At 41.4% G+C, this 25,498-nt stretch overlaps 1 protein-coding gene across 1 annotated transcript in view; it reads right to left on the bottom strand.

Annotated features, from left to right (window-relative positions):
• The window catches only part of LOC124616650 (serine/arginine repetitive matrix protein 2-like), a 146,527-nt gene that overhangs the window by 70,792 nt on the left and 50,237 nt on the right, over positions 1–25,498 (bottom strand). The window lies entirely within an intron of this gene.

Below are 25,498 nucleotides of genomic sequence, written 5' to 3'. Positions count from 1 at the left end.
TATGTTCATTGTCAAAATGTTTTTTGACATAATAGAATACGAACAGTGTCTGTGACTCTGTGGCATGTGATATGAATTGGAAATAAATTGTTGATAATGGCAACAAATTATAATACTTCAGCCTTGTCTATTCAACAAGCCTGGACCTGATGATTTTTTATTAAGACTATGCAATTATCACAACCCCTGGATACTGACACCATTTGCAAGTTAAATAAGTTACTAAAAATGTGTGTTAAGATTCCATTCTTAAAATTATCTACTTTCAGTGCATGGAAAGAGGTTAACACTTGCAAGCAATGCCATTTAAAATTAACACTTGCAATGTTGATAATTAAGAAAGGATCTTTATAACCTACATTAAAAAGTGTCCAGATTGTAACTAAACTGTAAATGATGTGCCAAGGTCTGTGCATGTTATAAATAAAGCTAAAACATTTAGGGAAGCAGAAGCGGCTTATGGTGTCCCAAAATCAATCATATCAGCCTACCACCAAATTAAAGGGTGGAATATTAAATTTTTCTGACACCCCAGAATAATAGCATAAAAGAAATTAAATTTAGCCCTTTATAAATGATTTTATTCTAATTTCTTTTTTAAGTTGGAGGGTACCCCTAGATAATCTAGGCCTCAAGCATCACGAAGCTCTTCTTCACATCCGCAGCTACAATGGCCAATTGTTTAATTCCTTAGGCAGAAAGGGGATATCCATGTGACAAAAAATTAACTTAAATCATTGGCAGAATAATGTATTGGACATAAATTTATTGAAAACTACACTTAAAGATGGTTATCCTGGTGAGTACTGGTATCAGGCCTTTATTTGTATTTCTTTAAAGAAACCTGAGCACCTTTGAAAGCCTCAAAAGATTGCTAGAGATGCATTTGTATTTTATATCTTCTACAATTAACTGAATAATCTGTATCAACAATGTAGGAATAGATAGATCGCTCCTTACCATAAAGAAGACACATTAAGTTGCAGACAGGCACAGTTAAAAGACACTTACACAAAGCTTTCAGCCACAGCCTTCAAGAGCAAAGAGAAACAGAAACACACACCATTCATATAAGCAAGCACACTTCATGCACACAAACAAGCACAGTGTCAGGAGGTTGTGAGGCAGGGAGGTGGAGAAAATGGGAACGAAAATGATGGAGGTGGGGAAAGATGGATGGATGCGTTGGCAGAGGGTTGCAAATAAACAGAGTGGGAGATGAGAATGTCGAGGAGATGATAGGACAGAGGGAGAAGAAACTGTTACGTGGAGGGCGTGTGGACAGTATGTTACCATACGTTGAGGCCAGGATAAGTATAGAGCAGAGAAAGTGTTGTAAGGACAATTCCCATCTGCACAGTCCAGAAAAGCTGATGGTGGAGGGGAGGAGTCCAGATGGCTCAGGCAGTGAAGCAGCCATTAAAATCAAGCATGTTATGGTCAGCTCTGAATTGTGCCACATGGTGGTTCACTTTGGTCTTGGCCACAGTGTGGCACTGGCAGTTCATCCTTATGGACAGCTCCTCCCTTCCCTACCCCCCTACCCCACAACCACCTGACTTTGCCTGTCCATTATAAATGGTTTTCTCGAAAGCCTGCAACTGTGAAAACAACGGAATTGCTTAGAAATAACTTTCTGCTACCAGTCATGATTTTCTTTTATTTATGTTTTACAAGAGTTGTTTCGGGAACTGATTCCCATTTCCAAGTGTGTATTTCTTTGTATTATGCCATTTTCTGTGTAATGTTTCCAATGTGTGAGGTTCTGCTTTATTCTGTTGACTTTACTGCAAGGTATAAAAAAATATGCAATTTTTAGTTAGTTATCGATTTTTATACAGGATGATTAACAAAGATAGGCAAATATTGTAATATGTTATTCTACAAGTAAAACTAAAGAAAAAAGTTCATACAAATATAAATCTGGAAATGTTTAGTTACGGAGTTACAGCTAATAAAAGATTTTGCCTGAAATTTAGCAACTTCACTATTACGAAGACATTGCAAAACTGTATGACGTTAAAGTAAAGCATGATTTCCATTTATTTTGTTGTTATTGGTCTGGCGAATCTAATAAAACATGTCCCAGTTGTGTGTCTGGAGTATTTTTAAGGACACACAACTACAGTGGTCATTAGTGCCCAGACTAAATTATGAATGCATTTGTATGAAACATGTGGAGTAAAACTTAACTAGAAACCACACTTTGTCTACAACTGTGATAAATTTCAGTTTGGCAGTTACCCAACTAGGATAAGAGCGTTTTGAGAAGAGGGAATGTTATTGAATAGAGTCTCTGCTCAATTGTCAGGGAATCGTTGGCCTCTGTTGCTGCCAACACAACTTACTTGCCAAAACTGATCATATATAAATGTGCTGGACTACAGAGTTCTGGAGACTGTGTAATATCTAACCAGGGACACTTTATGCTACTTTAACAAATGGGTGCATGGAGGAGCACGAATGTAGTTAGTGATCCCGCACAGCTTTCATCCCTTACATACACAAATGCCACGCAAACCACCAATTTCCCAAAGTGCCAATTTGATATTTGATGGGCATGCTACCGATGTCAGCCTATGATTAGTGGAAATGGCTGTACAAAGTAACAATGGAAAGTCCACTAGTGGAAATTAAAACATGAAAGTACGAAAAGATGAGGGAGGAAATGTGACAAATAAAATAATTATAATTATAACTACCGGCAGGAAGAATTTGAGGCTTGTGATACTGCACCTACCGGTACACTCCGCACAGTTACAAAGACTGCATTGCGCGCGAATGATACCACCAATACAGTGTCACAATGGGATGGATGGTCTGGAAGGCAATGAAAAAACACAAGAAAAAAGAGAAAGCACAGACACAAAACAACATTCATTTAGCGTGCTTGATGACTTGTTTATCTGATGGATTACATACAACGTCATGAAAAATTTGTTTTGGCCCTGTTAAAGCCAAATCAGGAAAAAATCTTAGCTATATACTTTTGTGTTAATGTGTTCTTTTATGTGTGTTGACAGGGAATATGTTACCTATTAATTCAGTTTTACTGTTGTTTGACAAATTACTTTCTAACATGGCTTGGCTCATCTTTGAATTTTGATTAGATGTTGGTTGGGAATAATTGTAAACAATCAGAAAAATGCTCACCAGTTTTACAACAATGTTGGTTTACAATTACCATTGCTGGCAAATCCGTACCCAGGCCACACTTTGAGACAGCAGTTTCCATTTACACCTGACGTAATGGGGTAAATGTGAATACACATGGGGTAAATATAAACTTATTATGGTGTCAGTTAGAATCAACAAATTAATAAACCCAAGAGCAGAGCTTGCATTTCAGGTTGTAAAGCCTTAAAATTAAAGGAAAATAACTTGTTTCAATTTAGTAAGACAGTAATTATTTTGAAAAGGGTGAAACATTTCAAAATTGCTTCCAATTATCCCAACTAAGCCACTACTACTACTTTTTTATTTTTATTTATTTATTTATTCATTCATCCGTGGAACAATAAAACTACTACTACTACTACTACTACTACTACTACTGCCACCACCACCTAATATAGTCACAGAATACGCAAATACTACAGCATAAATCAGAAAAGAGCAATAGTGGCATGGTTGTTATGTGTACAGCAAGAGTATCAATTTTACAATCGATAAATTACACCACCAATCACTGATTACAAAATCAAAGGAACATTCTTTACGTGTAAACTATGCAAGAAAGTAAGTACCTGTCCAAAATGAGCTGCGAGAGATTCACAGCACTAACATCTCCCTACAATCAACAGAACAGACAAGAATGCATTCTGGAATTGAAGAAGGTGTATCAGTAAATTACTTCCTAACTTCCTTCCACAAACAATGCAATACATCTCATTTAGTTTTCCATGATTGTTTACAGATGGAGATGCAGGGAGCAAAGGAAGCTATGTCCAGAACAGACACTCACACATAGCAGCAACGTGCAGGAAAAAAGCTCCACAACATAATTTCTATAACAGCACTTTTTGCTACAATTTCTGTACCAAAAACAGCATTTTGTCAGTTCACTCTGACTCCTGATCATCAAGGAGCTTTGACTATCTCCCATGGCAAGCCCATTAGTTTTTCATAATTTCCAACAAACCAGCCCAAGATAGCATTAACTACATATTTTAATTCCCATGCTATACAGTATTGTTATCTGAACACTTAGAATGGAGCAGCACAAAACAAGCAAATTAATGTCTGACCATTAACCTACGGACTTTTGCAAAATAAAATGAGGTACCCCAGCAATAAAAGTTTGGCAAACCGCACATAACACACTCAAGTAGGATTTTATAATTAGGTAAATTATTTCTAGGCTTCACGGATAGAGGTTTAAAGGAAGAAGTCTTGGTTGGGGTGACAGGATAGGTCTACTCTGATAGTTAAGTTTGGTTATAAAAATTCTGGGCTGACATGTCTCTCAGTAAAACCACAAACTAACTTTTATACAAATACCATACATCAACTATGGAAATTACCAGGTGGCTTATGAATGAAACTCACTCGAAACACCATTTCAGACTTATATACGCCTAGAAATTTCGTAAACAAGCTGCCTTTCCTAATAGCTAAATAACATTCGTTCACAACAATCCAGATGGAACAGCTCACTTTACACAAATTGAATGATTTATCTCCAATGGTACATCATCTCTCAGGCGCAGGCCTACCGGTATATACTTTTGACTGTACGACTAAAAGGCCACAAAAATCTCTGGTTACCAAATACAGATTAAGTATAAGAATATGCATACCTGGTCGCTTTCCGAAAACAGAGTGGGCAAAAATAACAGAACAGAGAATTTCAAATAGCCTAGAGTTATGAGACCCACATAACACAGGTCAAAAATGCAGCGATGTGGAGCTACGGCATGCCAAACAAAACTGGATTGAGTTCTCAAACTCGAATACAACACTGAACATCGAATAAAACAACCAGTTTGCTGTAACCAGATAGTTTGTTTACTACAGCAATGCACTTCAATGGTGTAAAACTCCATTTGATGGGCTTACGTGTATTATGGTACGTTTTGTGTTACGACTTGGAGGGGGGGGGGGGGGGTTAACCTGTCTGTAGCCGTTATAGCCTGGAAATGCGTTGTAGAAGAAAGTAAACAATGGCTGGTAAAAGTCAACTTGTTTCATTCGACATCAATAACAGTCACTGCAAGGCCTAACCTAAAATGTTCGCACTTAAAGTCAACATATAGCAATATCTAATTTTGCTAAAGACAATACTCATCTATGTACCTTCATAAGAGCTACATGTCACGGCTTTCCTAAAAACAGACTACCGCTGCGCGAACACTCAACCTACATTTTCATTGAAAGCTGGCTTTCACGGTTTCCATTTGTCGTTCAACGACACGATTTGGCTCCTTTCTGCAAAACGGCCTACTACGCAGTACGCACGAGTATCAATACCCAATTTCAAAATTTCGGTGTAGCGCAGCGGATGACGCTACGATGTTCCATACAGAATCGCAGCCAACAGCCAGCATAAGCACGCCGACGTGCACATGCGCAAAGCCTGCTTTCTCGTACAGTACAGCTGCACTGGGGCAGGTAATGACAAACCGTTCAGGACGAATGTTTGAAAGCTGTACATTCTGAACGTCATAGCTGCGTACTGTCAGAATTATGAGCAAAATTTTCACGCGGGGTCAGTTGCTGGAGCTGATATGTTGCAAGTGTGTTTCTTTCTCCTGAGGTCAAGTTGGTGGCTTTGTTACACAGATAATCACCAACAATTCAAACGAATATTTTGGGAGTATTCTGGTTTCAATCAGTTGAAGTTCATGCTATCCTAAATAATACAACAACAGAAGAATTTAATATATTTTAAGAAACGATCAAGTGTCCTACCATTTTGAATGCTACAAGATAAGCTCTGAAGTTGTAACTACCTCCCCAGTCAGAATGCCACGAAAATAAGAATACTGAGAATCAGAGGCGCTTTGTCGTGAAAAAGAAGAAAAAGGCAATAAAGCAGTTACTAACAGAGGCAGACTCTGATAATTAGTCTAAACACACAGCTCGAGCCCATGCTTTTGGGACACAAAGAAGAGGTCTCTCCTACTCCACCAGAAACTCCAAATAATTAGTGTAATGAAAACAGGCAATCAAGTTATATCATACGATTAAAGCATTAGAAGAGGCAGAAGCCGTAAGCTCAACACGCTGTGCTGTGGCCCATACACTGTAGTGAGGACAAAGGGTCCAACTGTGGCCATTCATTTATACAGAAACAAATTTTTAGTGGTGCATGCCAATAGGTTAAGGGAATTCTACTGAAATACAACTTTTTCTTGAATTTCGGATGAGGAAACTGATGCGAGTGTTGCGCCTGGTGACCTGTATTGCCACTACGTGAACTGAATTGTGAGTGATTCGTCTCATAATATGTGGCACTGCCTAAAGGTAAACATCAGTGGTGCTGTCAAGCTGTGGGACTTTTAGAGTTCACGAATTGACATCTCGAGAACTTGTGGGGGTGTTGGGAACGATCATATTTTACTCTTTGATGTATTGTATGTATGGTAGTTTATATTTTCTCTTTGATCTTCGTTATGTAACATCGCTGAATAGTCTCTAAAAATGTGTGTTCCTGGCAATATGGTGTATTGTGTATTTGATTAAAAGGTCAACTTTATAATCTCACAGAGGACTAATTAGAATCAATAGCTAATAGGTTATGGGCCCAGGAGAGATTAGTGAACTTTCCATACCAAAGAAATAAACTGATAAATCAAGGTTACATAATTTTAGCGTGTGTTCAACGTGTTGCTGTCGTATTTTCTTTTTGCAGAGAAACTTACAGGATTTATTTGTTTAACTGTCTGACCGTATTCAAGATGGCTTTGGGTGGACAATCACTGTTTAATTTTGAAAAGTTGACCGGTATGACAAACTACAACGACTGGAAATTCACGATGGAAATGTACCTGAAACATGAGGGACTATGGGACACAATTGCTGGCACTGACGAGGATGAGACGAATGTACAGAAAGCATTATCAAAATTATGTTTATCTGTAAATTCATCTGTGTATACAAAACTTCGTGGAGCAACGACTGCTAAAGAAGCATGGCAAAATTTACAATCTGCATTTATCTAGTTATATTGGTGTGGTGTCACCGCCAGACACCACACTTGCTAGGTGGTAGATTAAATCGGCCGCGGTCCATTTAGTACATGTCGGACCCGCGTGTCGCCACTGTGTAATCGCAGACCTAGCGCCACCACAAGGCAGGTCTCGTGATACGAACAAGGACTCGCCCCAGTTGTACGGACGACCTAGCTAGCGACTAGATGTACGAAGCCTTTCTCTCTCATTAGCCGAGAGACAGAATAGCCTTCAGCTAAGTTAATGGCTACGAACTAGCAAGGCGCCATTAGCCTTACAGTGATTGTAATTAAAGTCTCCTGTGTATAGTCAAGAGCGATGTACCACAATGATTGATTAAAGATAAGTATTAATCCAGCTACGTACTTTTCTTCATAGCATTAATTACGTAGCCTGTTCCAGACTTGATGCCCGTCGGCGTGTGTGTACGCGTGCCTATCCTACCGGCTACTTCAAGTGGCGTAACAGTCTTGTTACGTCACTACAGATTGGCGACGAGTCTACAAAGGATCTTGTGTTTTACTTTGCCCTAATTTATTTGTGTCATGGCTTCGCCACATTCTCCAGATGTACTGTCCGAATTTTATCGCTTGCAGAATCAGCAGACGCAGGCGTTATTGGATGCCCTTGGACAGCTCGTCCAGGGTCAACGTGCCATTCAAACCGATGCGGCCGCCGCCGCTTCACCGGTACCGCAGCCACAACTCGCAGTTGCACCGCCTTTTAGGCACTACGACCCGACCCACGAGACTTGGCAGGAATGGTCCCACCAGTTTGCCTTCCATCTCGCCGCCTACAGAATTCAAGGTAATGAGCGGCAGCCGTTTTTGCTTTCTTGTGTCGGTGTGTCCACATACCGTGTGATAGTGAAATTGTTTCCCCGACGCGACGTAGCAACTCTGTCCTACGAGGAAATTTTGTCTGCTTTAGATGCCTATTTCAAAGAAACAGTTAATGTGGTTGCAAAGCGGTATACGTTTTTTCGTACAAAACGTACGGCCGGTCAAACTAATAGGGAGTGGGTAGCAACATTGCAAGGCCTTACTAGGGACTGTGCCTTTGACTGTGACTGTGGCCTTTCTTGTTCAGATACAATGGTGCGTGATGCAATTGCACAGAACGTTTCTGATGTTCGCATACGGGAGCAAATTTTGAAACTCGTTAATCCCTCCCTTCAACAAGTGATAGACATATTGGATAGACAAGACACACTTGACTGTGCTCAGGAATCTTTTGAAACTTCGCCAGCAGTGTGTAACATTAACCGGCCCGCCGGGCGAGCTGCGCGGCCCGGTCAACTGCCCTCGCGCAAACAAACACAGCTGCCGCCGCGTTATAAACCAGGTGTGCCGCGCCAGCCCACAAATGCAGTGAAATCATGCCGCGGTGTGCTACTAGACATTCGCGTGAACATTGCCCGTCACGCCAAGCTATTTGCTTTTTCTGTAATAGGAAAGGACATGTTCAAAGTGTTTGCCAGAAAAAGCTCCGATCCGACAATCACAATCATTCCAGGCCCTTTGCTTCGCGCCGGAATCGACCCAAGGACACACAGGATCGTGGACCTTCGCCCATGGACATTCATGTCGTTAATTCCACTTCGTCCAGTGCTACTTTCTCTAACAGTGACTGTGTTCGTCCCACGAAAACTGTGCGTCGACGTCGCCGGAAATCACGTCCATTAGCAAGTGATTCTGTACCAGTGTCTATTCAAATTGCACAAAACAGTCGCTCTTGTCGTCAGCAGGACAATAAACTTTTTGTGGACTTAGACTTTGAAGGCAAAGTGATACCATTCCAGCTCGATACCGGAGCTGCAGTTTCATTGCTCAATCACGACACGTACAAACAACTGGGCGCACCTCCGTTGCGTGCCGCAAATGTTCAGTTAAAAAGTTATTCCGGACAGACACTTCCTGTGTTAGGACAGTGCACTCTTTTTGCAACATATAAAGGACAAACAAAACTTGTGTCATTTTATGTTCTTCGTTCTTCTTTTGCAGTGAACTTGTTTGGTTTAGATTTATTTCAGTTGTTTAACATGTCTATTGTAAATCAGGTCCTATCAGTGAATCAGACTGTGCCTTCAGACAGTGTTTCTCGCTTATGTGACGAATTTGCAGACATTTTTGCACCGGGCTTAGGTTGCGCTAAAAACTATGAAGCACATTTGGAACTGAAGGTCAACGCGCAACCGAAATTTTTCAGAGCGCGCAATGTTCCCCACGCATTGCGTGATGAGGTCGCAAGAACATTAAACGATCTAGAATCACAGGGTGTAATTGAATGTGTGCAAGCTTCTCTCTGGGCCTCACCCTTAGTAATTTTGCCAAAACCTTCTGGCAAATTGAGACTTTGCGTGGACTTCAAGGCCACAGTGAATCCACAACTAGTGACTGCTACTTTTCCTTTGCCCCGCCCGGAAGATCTTTTTGCTAAACTGTGCCCGGGAAAATATTTTTCGAAGTTGTATCTAGCCGATGCGTACTTGCAAATACCTGCGGACGACGAATCCCAGCGCGTATTGGTGGTTAACACGCATCTTGGATTGTACAGGTTCAAAAGACTGCCGTTCGGGTGTGCATCCGCCCCTGCATTGTTTCAGCAGTATTTACAAACTATTTGTGCGTCGGTCCCTACTGCAGCAAACTATCTGGACGATATAGTGATCTCCGGACAGACAGAAGATCATCTTGCGAACCTACGAACGTTATTTCAGGTCTTGCGACACAATGGTCTTCGCTTGAGGAAGGACAAATGTGTGTTTTTTGCTCGTGACTTACCATACCTGGGCCATGTCATCAATGCCCAAGGCATACATCCGAGTCCAGAGCACCTCCGTGCCATACAAGATTTACCTTCCCCTCGCAATGTGAAACAGCTACAGAGTGTGTTGGGTAAAATTAACTATTATCACAAATATATGCGCAATGCCTCTTCCATTTCAGCTCCGCTTCATCACTTACGCCGTAAAGGTGTTCCGTTCGTCAGGACGACGGAATGCGAACGCGCCTTTCACCAGTTGAAATCGGCGTTGCTTTCTAATACTTGCCTCACGCCTTTCGATCCCCAGAAACCCCTTTTGTTGATGGTAGATGCATCGGATTTCGGGATCGGTGCTGTGCTTGCGCACAAAGTTGGCTCCCATGATCGCCCTATTGCCTTTGCGTCCAAATTGCTCTCGTCTGCGCAAAGAAATTACTCGCAGATAGAGAAAGAAGCTTTGGCTCTCGTGTTTGGTGTTACTAAGTTCCATGATTTCTTGTATGGTCGTCACTTCACCATCATCACAGACCACAAACCTTTGACATCGCTTTTTCATCCGAACAAGCCTGTACCTCCGCGTACAGCACAGAAATTCATTCGCTGGTCTATTTTCCTCTCGCAGTACCGCTACGATATCTTGTATCGGTCCACTGCTAAGCACGGAAACGCCAATGCGTTGTCCCGTGCCGGCCGCGGTGGTCTCGCGGTTCTAGGCGCGCAGTCCGGAACCGTGCGACTGCTACGGTCGCAGGTTCGAATCCTGCCTCGGGCATGGATGTGTGTGATGTCCTTAGGTTAGTTAGGTTTAAGTAGTTCTAAGTTCTAGGGGACTGATGACCACTGCAGTTGAGTCCCATAGTGCTCAGAGCCATTTGCACCATTTTTTTTTGCGTTGTCCCGTTTGCCGGTTGCTGAGGATACAGCATTCGATTCTTCCGAACTTGCTTGCATGTTGATTCGGAAACCGATGAAGTGGTCGAATCGTTTCCGATCGATTTTCGTCGTGTAGCTACAGCCACAGCTGCTGACCCTGTCCTTGCTACTGTTTTACGTTTTGTTGCTACGCAATGGCCTTTGTCAAAGTCTCGGATCGAGGATCCGTTGGTTCGCCGATTTTTTGCTCACAAGGAGAGACTTTTTGTTCGACGTGGTGTTTTGTTGTTGCGTTCTGATAATGATCAGTAAAGAGTCGTGGTCCCACGTTCGTTACAGTCCTCTGTCTTACGGCTTCTTCACCAAGGACATTGGGGTATAGTGCGAACGAAATAACTAGCTCGTCAGCACTGCACTTGGTTCGGAATCGATGCTGCGATTACGAATATGTGTTCTTCTTGCATGGCGTGTGCCGAACAACACTCCGCACCGCCGCGGAAAGTCTTTGCATGGCCAAAAGCCACTTCCCCTTGGCAACGCTTGCACATTGATTTTGCTGGTCCATTCTGGAATGCTCGATGGTTGGTTCTGGTCGACGCCTTCAGTAATTTTCCTTTTGTTGTCCGGATGTCTTCCACGACGTCCTCCGCCACCATCCAAGCGTTGTCTGCTATCTTTTGCATTGAAGGTCTTCCGCAGACTATTGTTTCCGACAATGGCCCACAATTCATGTCCGCAGAATTTGTCATTCTGCCAGGCCAATGGTATTCAACATCTGACATCCGCGCCGTTTTCGCCTCAGTCAAACGGTGCCGCTGAACGATTGGTCCGGACTTTCAAGTCACAGATGTTGAAATTGAAAGAGTCGCATTCTCGGGAGGACGCATTGTTGCTCTTTTTGTCTTCGTATCGCTCTCAGCCCCGAGATGGTCGCTCGTCGGCTCGTCGTCCTCATCGCACCTTGATGTCTTTGCTGCATCCGCCGCATCAGGTTCCTGTGCAGCGGCAGACTCCTGCTTTTGCTCCAGGCGACGTTGTATTCTATCGCAACTATCGCGGTTCACGGCGTTGGCTCGCAGGGCGCATTCTTCGCTGCCTCGGCCGCGCGATGTATTTGGTTTTGGGGGCCTCTGGTGAGGTGCGTCGGCATCTCAATCAGCTGCGCCTGTGTCGTCGCACGGGTTCTGCCGCTCCCCGTCTGCTTTCAGCGACGGTGCCGTCCGGTCAGCGCCCTGGGGACCCATCTACTGGCTCGCCTCATCCCCAGGTGTTACCGACGATGCCTTCCATTTTGCCCCATGGCGACGCGCCGCCGCCGCAGCAGCCGCCGCCGCCGCCGCCGCAGCCGCCGGTACTCCGGCCGGCGCCGCCCGCATTCGACGCTTCGCTGCAGCCGCCATGCGCCTCCCAGGGTCACGCGCCGCCGATCGCTTCCCGTGACCAGCTGTCCTCCGCCATGGAACTCCCGCCCGCTCCGGACCACATGACGTCATCGCGCGTCGGCTACCCCGACGCAATGGAGGTCGACCCTTCGGCCCCTCCTGTTTCTTTACGGGCGCATACACCGCATGTTGACGTGCACCCTGGACTAGGTTTTCAGGCGTTTCCTAGCTCCACTCGGACCGAATGGCCGGGTGCGGGTGGCACAGCCTCGCCTGTTGTTAGGCTCCACACCTCATCGCATACGTCAACATGGGGTCCTCCCCACGGCGGGCGGAAGCCTTATCTCACGACCGTTCGCCGATTTGCGGGGGAGGAATGTGGTGTCACCGCCAGACACCACACTTGCTAGGTGGTAGATTAAATCGGCCGCGGTCCATTTAGTACATGTCGGACCCGCGTGTCGCCACTGTGTAATCGCAGACCGAGCGCCACCACAAGGCAGGTCTCGTGATACGAACAAGCACTCGCCCCAGTTGGACGGACGACCTAGCTAGCGACTAGATGTACGAAGCCTTTCTCTCTCATTAGCCGAGAGACAAAATAGCCTTCAGCTAAGTTAATGGCTACGAACTAGCAAGGCGCCATTAGCCTTACAGTGATTGTAATTAAAGTCTCCTGTGTATAGTCAAGAGCGATGTACCACAATGATTGATTAAAGATAAGTATTAATCCAGCTACGTACTTTTCTTCATAGCATTAATTATGTAGCCTGTTCCAGACTTGACGCCCGTCGGCGTGTGTGTACGCGTGCCTATCCTACCGGCTACTTCAAGTGGCGTAACAGTCTTGTTACGTCACTACAATTAGGCTGTTACAATGCTTAATGAATGTACGATTGACATCTGAGAAGAATATGGAGGCGTATTTGTCGAAACTTATGTCACTTGCTCAACAAATTCGAAGCATTGGTAAGAAAATGGATGATGATTTCGTAGCTGAAATTATGCTAAGTGGACTTCCAGCAGATTTCCAACCCTTGATTATAGCAATTGAGAATTCGGGTGCCAAGATTACTAGTGAATTAGTAAGTCAGCGATTAATTCAAGAATCGACGAAACGTCAGTTTGCATCCACAAATGAGATCACAGATTCGGCGCTGGCAGCTAGTAAGCAGGACAGTAAACACCAGAAGACAAATATCCAACATGATGTGCGAAATATCAAGCCTTTTAAGTGTTATAAATGTCAGAAATCTGGTCACAAGGCGAACGAGTATAGAACAAAGAAGAAACCAAATAAATTTTCAAATTCTGCGAATGCAGTGATTACTGAAAACGAAACTGTGTTAATGGCTGTAACTGCATCTTCGCATCATGGTGATGGCTGGTATGTGGATTCCAGGTGTTCGCGACACACGACGAATCAAAGAGACTCGTTCAACACTTCCAATCGACCACAGCTGCTTAAGTGGCAGTAGCAAATAATAGCAATCTTCAGGCTATTGGAGAAGGCGATGTTCATCTACGAGTTACTTGTGACGACAAGAATAAACAGATAACTGCTAATGATGTTGCGTATGTTTCAAGCCTTGCTTACAACCTACTGTCGGTTAGTCAGATGACAAGACGTGGATTGTGTGTATTGTTTGACAATGTGCAGTGTGGTGTATACAATACAAGTGATGTAATTGTTTCTGGAACACCAGCAGCAACTGCAACTCAAATGAATGGTATGTATCGATTAGATGAAGTGCATTATTACGCAAATGTTGTAGAAATTGACAGTTACGAATTGTGGCGTCGAAGATTGGGACATTTGAATCGTGTAAGCATGCATTCATTAAAAGAAAAAATGGCTTATGGACTGAACTGGACGAACGTCAATTTAGATCTGTGTATTCCCTGCATAAAAGGTAATCAGTCTCGACAACCTTTTCCTAAAACATCAGGTAGAAGAGCAAAAGGTCTACTTGACATGGTGCATTCTGATGTTTGTGGACCAATGAGCATGGCTTCGTGGGGAGGATCACGATATCTTCTCACTTTTTACTGATGATCTGTAAAGAAAAACTTTTGGTTATATGTTAAAATCAACAACAGAATTCAGTGACACATCCCTCGAATTCAAAGCACGAGTAGAAAATGAAACTGGTCGAAAAGTCAAAATTCTTCGAACAGACAACGGAAAAGAGTTCGTCAATCGGCGCATGAAGTTATTTTTAAAGACGAATGGAATTAAACATGAAACAACAACTCCTTACACGCCAGAACAGAATGGTGTTGCAGAACGCTTAAATCGGACAGTCATTGAAAAAGCAAGACCAATGTTAACAGATGCAGGTCTAAGTAGACAATTTTGTGCTGAAGCTGTAAACACAGCAATTTATTTGAAGAATCAATCTCCAACAAAAGCTGTTAAGAATGTCACTCCTGAGGAATTATGGAGTGGTCGTCGGATAAATCTGAGTCATTTACGAATCTTTGGATGTCGAGCATTTGTACATATACCAAAAGAAAAAAAGGACGAAATTTGAAGACAAATCTAAGGAACTTATCTTTGTTGGATATTGCGAAGATTCTAAATATCGTCTGATTGATCCAAATTCACCAAAGACAATTGTGAAAGCCAATGATGTGCAATTCATCGAAAACTCGATGTGCACTTGTGGAAACAGTATTTCAAACAGTAACCCAATTGACGATAATCGTATAGACAGTCGTCAACTAGCGCCAGCACCTAACATCATTGAAGAGGCAACTGAACTGACATAACCTGCTGAAGTTGACAGAAATGCAGTTTATCTTGAATTAGCACAAAGTGACACTGAGAAAACAGTAAATAGCAACGTACATAGTCACTCGGAAGTTGCACAGCCAGAAATGCAACCAGAAATTAGAAAATCATCACGTGAAAGAAAACCAAATACTAAATATTTTAATGATTATTTTGCTTGTCTTGCTTGTATTTCTGAACTAAATTCGTATGAAGAAGCAATGAATTGTGATGAATGTGAAAAATGGAAGGAAGCCTTAGATAATGAATGTAAATCTTTACTTGAAAATGAAACATGGATTTTGACTGATTTACCACCAGGCAGGAAGGTAATTAGTTCGAAATGGGTGTTCAAGGTGAAAGAAACGTCAGTTGGTGAAATTGAACGTTATAAGGCTCGTTTTGTAGCGAAAGGTTATTCCCAAATACCAGGAATAGACTTTGATGAAACTTTCTCGCCTGTTGTTCCTCATTCTTCACTTTGCATCCTGTTAGCTTTATCAGCTGAATTTGACCTTGACATTGAACATATGGATGTTCAAACTGCGTTCCCCTTGGTGATATCGATGAAGAAGTTTACATTCATCAACCTGAAGGCTACGTGAAGAAGGGGGAGGAGATGAAGGCAATTTATGGTCTAAAACTGGTGTCACGCGTTTGAAATATGAAATTTGATGTGACATTACATAAAATGAACCTAAAGAAGTCAGAATATGATTCTTGCATTTACTTCAGAATTGAGAAACAAAATATACCCATTATAGCTGTTTATGTAGACGACTTGATCATTTTCTCTAATAGAAATAATAAGTGGAAGAAAGAATTGAAGAAAGGATTAATGAATCAGCTTAATATGAGAGATCTTGGTGAACTTAGTTGGTGTCTTGGCATGAAAATAAAACGAAACAGGAAACAAGGGACGATTAGTATTGATCAAAGCAAATATGCTGCAGACATACTCAAGAAATTTGGTATGGAACATTGTAATCCGGTTGCATATCCATTTGAACTTGGTTCAAAGCTGCAAAAATGTGAAAATAAATTGACAGATGAGGAAAACCTTGTGTTACATCACATTCCTTATCAGCAAGCCGTAGGATCACTATTGTATTTAGCTCAAAGCACAAAACCGGACATTGCATATGCTGTGGGGGTTCTAAGCAGATTCAATTCTAATTATCGGAAAATCCATTGGGAAGCGGTCAAACGAATTATGGAATACATTAAAGGCACAGTCAATGTAGGACTAACTTTCCGAAAGAGTGGAACAATTGAAATTGAAGGTTTCTGTGGTGCTGATTATGCATCAGACCTCCATCAGCACCGAGCGAGGTGGCGCAGTGGTTAGCACACTGGACTCGCATTCGGGAGGACGACGGTTCAATCCCGTCTCCGGCCATCCTGATTTAGGTTTTCCGTGATTTCCCTAAATCGTTTCAGGCAAATGCCGGGATGGTTCCTTTGAAAGGGCACGGCCGATTTCCTTCCCAATCCTTCCCTAACCCGAGCTTGCGCTCCGTCTCTAATGACCTCGTTGTCGACGAGACGTTAAACACTACCCACCACCACCTCCATCAGCGGCTATCAACGACCAGCTATATCGTCAAGTTAGCTGGGACAGCAGTTTCCTGGACTTCAAAACCACAACAAACCGTCGCCCTACCAACTTTTTTGCGTCTAGAGGACCCCCCTTGTTGTCTCTGTGGTGCAAACATGACGGTGGCACATATATTGTTGGAATGTCCTTTTAACTGCCCTCAGGCGAACTTTTACTCTCCTGGGTGATTTATCATCTCTTTTAGGTGACAATGTCTGTATGGCAGATCGGGTTTTAAGTTTTATTCGAGCAAGCAGCTTTTATAGGTCCCTAATTTTATTGCGTCACCCTCTTTTGTGCTGTATATTTTACTTAGTTTTGTGTTGTAATTCGATTCCACCCTAATCTTTTAGGTTGGAGGTTTTAACATGTTGCAGAGTGGCTGGCTCATCCTTTTAGTTTCGTGATCAGCCAGCCACAGTCCTCTGCTGTACAGTTTTAATTCTTTCTGCCTTTCTTCTATATGTTGTTTTTGTTGCTGTGCTCCGTTTTCCAGGTTGTCTTACCATTGACCTTGAGGCTTTTCTTCCCCCGGAATTTTTATTTTAGTGCTTAGCCTGACTGGTGGATGGTTTCAATATGCTCTGTGTTTTTCTGAAACAAGGGGCCGATGACCTTTGCAGTTTGGTCCCTTTAATCTTTAAACCTACCAACCAACCAAGCTGAGTATATGGCTCTATCATCAGCAGTGCAAGAAGCGGTATACCTTCAAGGATTGCTTCGTGAATTGTCTGTTACGCATAGTGAAAAACCAGTAGTGTATGCTGTGATAATAGAGGTGCCATTACACTGAGTCACAATGGTGTGCATCACGCTCAAACAAAACACATTGACGAGAGGCACCACTATTCGTGATTTAATTAAAACAGGAAAATTCAGTGTGAAACCTGTAAGTACCGATAGGCAGCAACCTGATTTTTTGACAAAGGCACTGCCTAAAGGTAAATATCAGTGGTGTTGTCAAGCTGTGGGACTTTCAGAGTTCACAAATTGACATCTCGAGAACTTGTGGGGGTGCTGGGAACAATCATATTTTACTCTTTGATGTGTTATATGAATGGCAGTTTATGTTTTCTCTTTGATCTTCGTTATGTAACATCACTGAATAAATGGTCTCTACAAATGTGTGTTCCTGGCAATATGGTGTATTGTGTACTTGATTAAAAGGTCAACTTTATAATCTCACAGAGGAATAATTAGAGTCAATATCTAATAATTTGATTAGAGTACAGGATAAACATCAGAATATGCATATTACAATTTCACTGACATAAAACTATAGTTAATGAGATGGAGCTGTATTTAAACATTCATGCAACCTTTTTGTGAAAAGATACCTTTGATTATTCGCATAACATGACAATTTATAAACTACATCCTTCTCAAATACTCAGTTTGTTGTTCATGAAATCTTCAACTGAGTAGTAGAATCGTTGAAGTACAGTATCATGTAGCTTTCTTTTCAGTGAATCCGGGTTCACACTAGGTTCTTGGCTTTTAATTTGTCATCGGTTTTTATTCCCATATACTGGGGAGTCTGAACTTATAAGTTTAAACGATCAGCAGAGAGCATACGGGGAGCGTACCAGCACTGTTAATAATTTCAGATTTTTAAACAATGGGCAACTTGACTTCCTTGCATGCACAGTACATATGTTTCTAATAATTCTTTTCTGTAATTTCAGTATTCACATTAAGTTACTTGAATCTCACCAATAAACAATTCCATAACTTAACCTGACTTAAGTAGCTTCAGTATGCAGTTTTCCTTGTTTCCATGCCCTAGGTTTAATCCTAAAAAATTCACAGAATCCACAACTTCTAGATTTTGATTTTTATGGTTTATTTCACTTTCCTGGGAGGTTGTCTGTTTTACAAAGATTTTAGGGAGAGGATTTTAATTTGCTCACTGTGTGACAAGCTCGCCCATATTTTATGTAAGTGGCCAGCCAATAACAATTTCCTGTGACATACTTGTTGCTATGTTTCCCCTTTCCTTAGGTTTTACTTTCTTATGTAGCATTTTCCTTCTTTTCCTGCTTTCTTTGAGTGTGTGCTTTAGTTTTCTTAGGTCTGTCCACATTCGTTCCTTTTAATGTGTGTCAGGGCGCTGATGACCTCGATGTTGAGCGCCCATAAGCCCCAACACACCACCACCACCACCACCACTGTTTTGTTCTGAACTGGATCACATGGGTTTTTGGCATGTTCAGTGTTAATCTATTGAGACAAAACAATGTTCCTAAATGATCCATCGTATTGATGATGCAGACAGGTATAGTTTCTGGCTCATGCTCCTCAATTAATACAAATGTGTCTTCCACAAATAAAACCGATGGGGCATTTATATCGATTGATACATCACGAATGTACACTCATGGTCATAAATTAAGGAGAATTGCAGAATGTGGTGCCACACAACGTGGCACTGCACAAAACTGGTGCTAATAGCATAGGCACATAAGGAACACACACAACACATATCTGTAAGTCCACAGTATTGGTGATACCGTTGAGAAAACCATCTTGAAACACATGTGCTACAAAACGCCACTGTTTCCTGTGCATGTACCCTGACATCAATATGGGATTGATCACCATGTCCATGTACACAGGCCGCAAAATGGGCTGGCATACCCTGGATCAGGTGGTCGAGCAGCTGCTGTGGTGTAGCTTCCCATTCTTGCACCAGTGACTGTCAGAGCTCCTGAAGTGTCATAGGGGTTTGAAGATGTGCAGCGATAAGTCGACCGAGAGCATCCAAGATGTGCTTGATGGGGTTTAGGTCTGGAGAACAGGCAGGCCACTCCATTTGCCTGATATCTTCTGTTTCAAGGTACTCCTCTATGATGGCAGCTCGGTGGGGTCATGCGTTATCATCCATCAGGAGGAAGGTGGGAGCCACTGCAACCCTGAAAAGGCGGACATACTGGTGAAAAATGATGTCCCGATACACCTCACCTGTTACAGTTCCTCTGTCAAAGACATGCAGGGCTGTACGTGCACCAATAATAATCCCACCTCATACCATCAAACCATGACCTCCATACAGGTCCCTTTCAAGGGCATTAAGGGGTTGGTATCTGGTTTCTGGTTCACGCCAGATGAAAAGCCGGCGAGAATCACTGTTCAGACTATACCTAGGATCACTGTTCTAATGATCATGTACTGTGTTCTTGAATCCAGGGTTTACAGGCTCTCCTGTGACCAGGGTTCATTGGAATACACTTTGGAGGTCTCCGGGCAAATAATCCATGTCTGTTCAGTAATCTGTAGACTGTGTGTCTGGAAACAACTGTTCCAGTGGCTGCAGCAAGGTCCCGAGCAAGGCTACCTTCAGTACTCCGTGGCCGTCTGCGGGCTCTAATGGTGAGATATCGATCTTCTTGTGGTGTTGTACACTGTGAACGTCCCTTACTGTAGCATCTGGACACGTTTCCTGTCTGTTGGAATCGTTGCCGTAATCGTGAGATCACACTTTGTGGCACACGGAGGGCCCGTGCTACGACCTGCTCTGTTTGACCAGCCTCCAGTTGCCTTAGTTTTTGTGGTGTTTTTTTCTTTTTCTTTTTTTTAAAATTATATTTTGATCAAATTATTATTCTATTGTGAAGATTCAGAAATCTGTTGTGAGTTTTGCACCCCTTCTTGGCGGGAAGAGCAAAGACGTTTATAAACACTTGAGTACTGTAAGTTATAGTTTATCTATATTTCACCTGAAATCGTTTACAGAAGGCGTAGCGTACTCAGGATTAAGAACAGAGTTTACATTGTCACTTAATTTATTTGTGTCATGATCATGTTCGATCATGACCGGATATGAGATGTAGCAACTACGAACAGAGAAACCTAAGGGGCCAGACAGAGCTGGAAATTTTCTTTGCTATACTACACCACGCATTAAAAGAAGTTGGATTTAAATCACAACCAAGGTAAATAGCAATGCGCCTTCTGCCTTAACCATGACGTTTGCTGACATGCAGTCGGTCCCTGGCAGCTGTATGAAAACTATAAAAACACCATAATTTCTATGGCCATTGTTGTGGATTGGCAAGAGAGCCAACCCACTATGAGAGGAAGCCGAAAGGCACGCGTTTTAGCTCACGCAGGCTGGCGTGAGGTCTGGAACAGGACCATGAAATGAGACTAACAAAAAACCTTCGTAGCTGCTGCAATACTTAACTTTAATCCGTAAATGGTGAACATCGCTCTTGATGGTACATGTTTTACAGCATCAATAGTAACTGGTAATGGCGCTTTGCTAGGTCGTAGCAAATGACGTAGCTGAAGGCTATGCTAACTATCGTCTCGGCAAATGAGAGCGTAATTTTTCAGTGAACCATCGGTAGCAAAGTCGGCTGTACAACTGGGGCGAATGCTAGGAAGTCTCTCTAGACCTGCCGTGTGGCGGCACTCGGTCTGCAATCACTGATAGTGGCGACACGCGGGTCCGACGTATACTAACGGACCGTGGCCGATTTAAAGGCTACCACCTAGCAAGTGTGGTGTCTGGCGGTGACACCACAGCCATTAATAGGAGATGGATAGTATAGGAATACTTTACGTAATAAGCAGGCACTACAGCGTTTTAGAGCACAATAACCAATTTAATTACCTTAGTCAGTATTTCCAACAATAGGCTCTGTACATTTCAATTTGATATCTTGCTGGATGTTTCTTTAAATAAAGTCCTTTAACATTTTCGACATTTCATCTTAGCTGCACACATAAATTCTTACATAGCACTGCACAATAGTAACATTTTATAATAACTAATTAGTGATTGTGGACTACGCCATATACGCGTCCGCCGTCTTTAAAAAATATCACAACTGTGTTAACAGAAGAGGTTTACAATTCTTGAGCTGTCAAAAAATAAGAAAAACAAAATATCTCTTATCGATACAAATTATGAACGATTTGTATTCCGCGCCATGGCGTGTAAGGTATTCTTTGAAATATCAGGTGGTCGCTGCTCAGCAACGATCTAAGAAATTTTTTACACAGATGGGTTTTTTGAACCTGCATGGTTAGATTATCGAATGTAAGTTTATTTAAGCTATCGAAACAAATACTAATATTACATATTCTACCCCTCATAACGTCATCAATATGTGTCCTTTGAGCCATTTTCAACATACAGTCACCATTAGCATTTCTGAAAACGTCTGCACACTTACTTGCTGTACAGTACTCAGACATGCACCAACACACCTCTGCGTATGTGGACTGCTGCCAGCACCACCGTGCGATGACTGCAGGTCAAATGCACCGCATGTTCATACCCCAAGATGATTTAAACCCGCAAACTGCCTACCAGTGCGCTGTTTCACCATGTATCAGCATTATCCTCAACTTATGAGCATGAGTGTAGAATAGAAACAAAATAGGTCATAGGATAGAACCTTGTGGGAAACCTTGTGTTACTGTCTTTCATGAAGAACAATAATTTCCTGCATTTTTAGAACAGCCACTCTCTGTTTTCTACTGCACAGGTATGAAGTAAGCCATATTAGTCAAGTTTATGGATAAGAAGTGCGTGACTTACTGAGTCAAAGGCTTTTGTGATATCTCTGCAACTTTATTTTTATTATCTAGTGAGGTGCTAATCTTGTCGACAAACTAGTTAATTGCATCTATAGTACTTTTCCCATGCTGAAAGCCAAACTGATTTTTCAAAATAAATCTCAAGTTTTTCAGTAAAATTTTTAATCTAGATGGCTGCTACTTTTTCAAATACTTTTGACAGGACTGGACGAAGAGATATGGGACAATAATTTCCCATATCCTCTCTTGACCCTTTATGGAACAGCAGTTTACTTCTGCATACTTTAGCACCTCTGGGAAACCATATTCAAAAGATTGGTTTATTATTTTACACAGTGGAATCTTATTATTTTAAGCACAAATTTGAGAACTTTTGTGGCTATCCCATCTCAACCTGTAGAAGTTTTGTTTTTCAGTATTGATATAATATTTTCTACTTCGATTGATGATACTGTTTTAAATTTTGTGAGGTATTCAGACATTTGATCTAGTCCGAAGGGACATACTTTGTCATAATCTGTGATGCTGACGTCTGACACCGCAACATTCATGAAGAATTCATTGAAGCATTCTGAAATTTGAGCTGGATTTACAAAAACCTCATCTTCAAGCTTGATTTTTCAAATTTAGTGGCTTGATTTATTCTCATGTCTTAAAATTAAAGTATTATTTGCCATTTGGTTTGTTTACTTGACAACTTTGTTATATGTAATTTTGTACCGTCTAACATATTCAACAAAGTCAGTATTTTTACTATATCTTAGTTCATCACGTAACTGACTCTTCTTAGCACTAGAGGCTTTTATGCTTTTAGTGATCCATTTCAGCTTTTTTGGGGCTTTATTAAAACAAGTTTTAGGTGGAATCATTTCACTGAAAACACTTAAAAAGTAGTTAAGAATGCTGCTAAATCTGCACAGCTTGAAATATTTTGTTCAAAGTGCCATTCTGTCTCATTCAACTTGTCATGAAATGAATTCATGTTTTCCTGATTAAAGTTCCTTTTTATGTAGACTCTTTTACATCAAACTCCTTACTTGATCTCAGCTCAGTGAATAATGCTGCATGATCAGAAACTCCTAAATCTAAACAAAATTTACATGCATCTTCAAAAACATAATTCCTTAAAATGTTGTCTATACTTGTAGATGACTGAGCATTTTCTCTTGTTGTTTCCAAAAAAGTAATTTCAAACTATATTTTTTTATTAATTCAATTAATTTTGATGCTTCATCACTTTCACTCAGCACATCAAAGTTGAAATCAGCAGCACTTACAATTTTTTTTCTTTTTCTCTTTATTGGGGTGTTCTAGCAAACACTGAAATTTACAGAGGAATGCTTAGTTCCAACTATTTCTGGAATACTACATATCAACATTATAATAACATTTAAGTTCCTTTATTTGACACAGCATTCCTCAAAAAATACACTTTTCATTTCTATCTCTATCTGGATCCTGCTCCAGCTACTGCCGGGTCTGGGTGCTGAAGAGTCCTCTTCATTTAGCTCGGTCCTCCCACCACTTTTCTTCCTCCACTTGCTGCCAGGTCACACCTCTCCTTTCCACTGATATTCTCTCTCCCATTTTCCACCGTGTCCTTGGGTACCTTCTAGGTCTTTTTCCATCCATCTTTAGTTCTTGCATAATTTTGGGGAGTCTCTGCCCACACATCTTCTTAACATTCCTGTACCATCTTAAACTCTTTTTGTCAATTTCTTCTTTTATACTTTTTTGTTTAAGGTCCTTTCTAATATCTACATTCCTTGCACTGTCCATTCTCGTTTTTCCCTTAACTGCTCTGAGAAATTTCTTTTGCCCTGTTGCAGTCTGCTCCAGTCCCTTTCTGCCAGTGTCCATGTTTCTCCTCCATAGGTGACAATAGGGCAGTAATAACTCTTATACATAAGGAGTTTTGCTTTTTCTGGAACTTCCTTATTACAAATCAGGTGTTTTATTGTTTGGTAGAAATTGCCTCCCTTCTGTAACCTCTTATTAATTTCGTTGGTTATTCTTCCATCACTAGATATTTCACTCCCTAAATAAGTGAAACTGTCTACCACTTTGAGGGATTCTCCATTCAAATTAATATTTCCGTTGATCCCTTTGTCTCTTCCAAATACCATTGCTTCATTCTTATCTTTATTTATTTTTAATCCATACCGTTTCATTATTTCCTTCCACACATTGAGTTGTAACTGTACATCTACCCCCATATTACCATATCATCTGCAAAAATCATCTTTTTGTCTTTTTCTTTTACTATATTTTTAACTGCCCTATTCATTCCCTCCATCACAACATTAAAAAGTGCATAAGATAGAATACTTCCTCGTATAAGTCCTTGTCTTATTTTGAAGTATTCCCCAATGGTGTTCTAATTCTACAATTGTGTCCTCTGTACATTGTCTTTATTACATTAATGTACCCATATTCTATATCTATCTTCCTCATTTCTTCCCAGAGTCTTTCCCTGCTAACTGGATCATATGCCTTTTCTATGTCTATAAAAACCATTATCACCCTTTTTTTATGCACCCAACTTTTTTCCATCAGTTGAAATATAGCAAATATCAAGTCAATCATGCTTCTTCCTTTCCTAAACTCATGCTGTTCTTCACTCAGCTCCTTTTCTATCTTCTCGCTTATTCGATTTAGTAAAATTCTTTCAAAAATCTTGACTGTATGACTCATAAGGGTTATTCCTCTGTAGTTTTTACAAAGTCGTTTACTGCCTTTTTTGAAGATGGGAACAATGTCTCCTCTTCTCCAATTGTCAGATATTGTACTATTTCTCCGCACACTTGATAGTACTCTATACAGTCACTGCATTCCCTCTGGACCTGCAGCCCTTATCATGTCCACTGATACTTCATCAGGTCCTGGGACTTTCAACCCATCATCTTCTTCACAGCTATTTCTATTTCTTCCCATGTAATTTGCCCTAATTCTGCTTCCCAACTTCTCTCAGTTTCTCCATTATTTGTTGTTTCCTTGTGTACGTGCTCCTCAGCATTTAACAGTTTCTTAAAATGTTATTTCCAGAGATCTTTTTTTCTTCTAACTGCTTGAATTGTGGTATCATCCCACCAACTTGCCCTGACTTACTTTTTCCTTTCCAGATGTTCTACCATATACTTTTTGTGCTGCTTCAACTAAAGTGTCTTTGAATAAACTCCATTCTTTTTCTACATCACAGAAAACTTCTTTTGGAAATTTTTGTGTGATTAATTCCCCATACTTCACAGCACTCTCACTCTCCTTCAGTTTCCAACCCCGTATCCTCATGAATTTCTTCTGTATTCTGTCTTTAACACACTGATGCATTTTACTTTGTCCCGCCAGTAATCTATGGTCTCCATCTGCACTCACACTCGGAATTACTTTC

The sequence above is a fragment of the Schistocerca americana genome, chromosome 5, assembly GCF_021461395.2.
Source record: "Schistocerca americana isolate TAMUIC-IGC-003095 chromosome 5, iqSchAmer2.1, whole genome shotgun sequence".
NCBI classification, from domain to species: Eukaryota; Metazoa; Arthropoda; class Insecta; order Orthoptera; family Acrididae; genus Schistocerca; species Schistocerca americana.
This window is presented reverse-complemented; position numbering and strand designations above follow the sequence as displayed.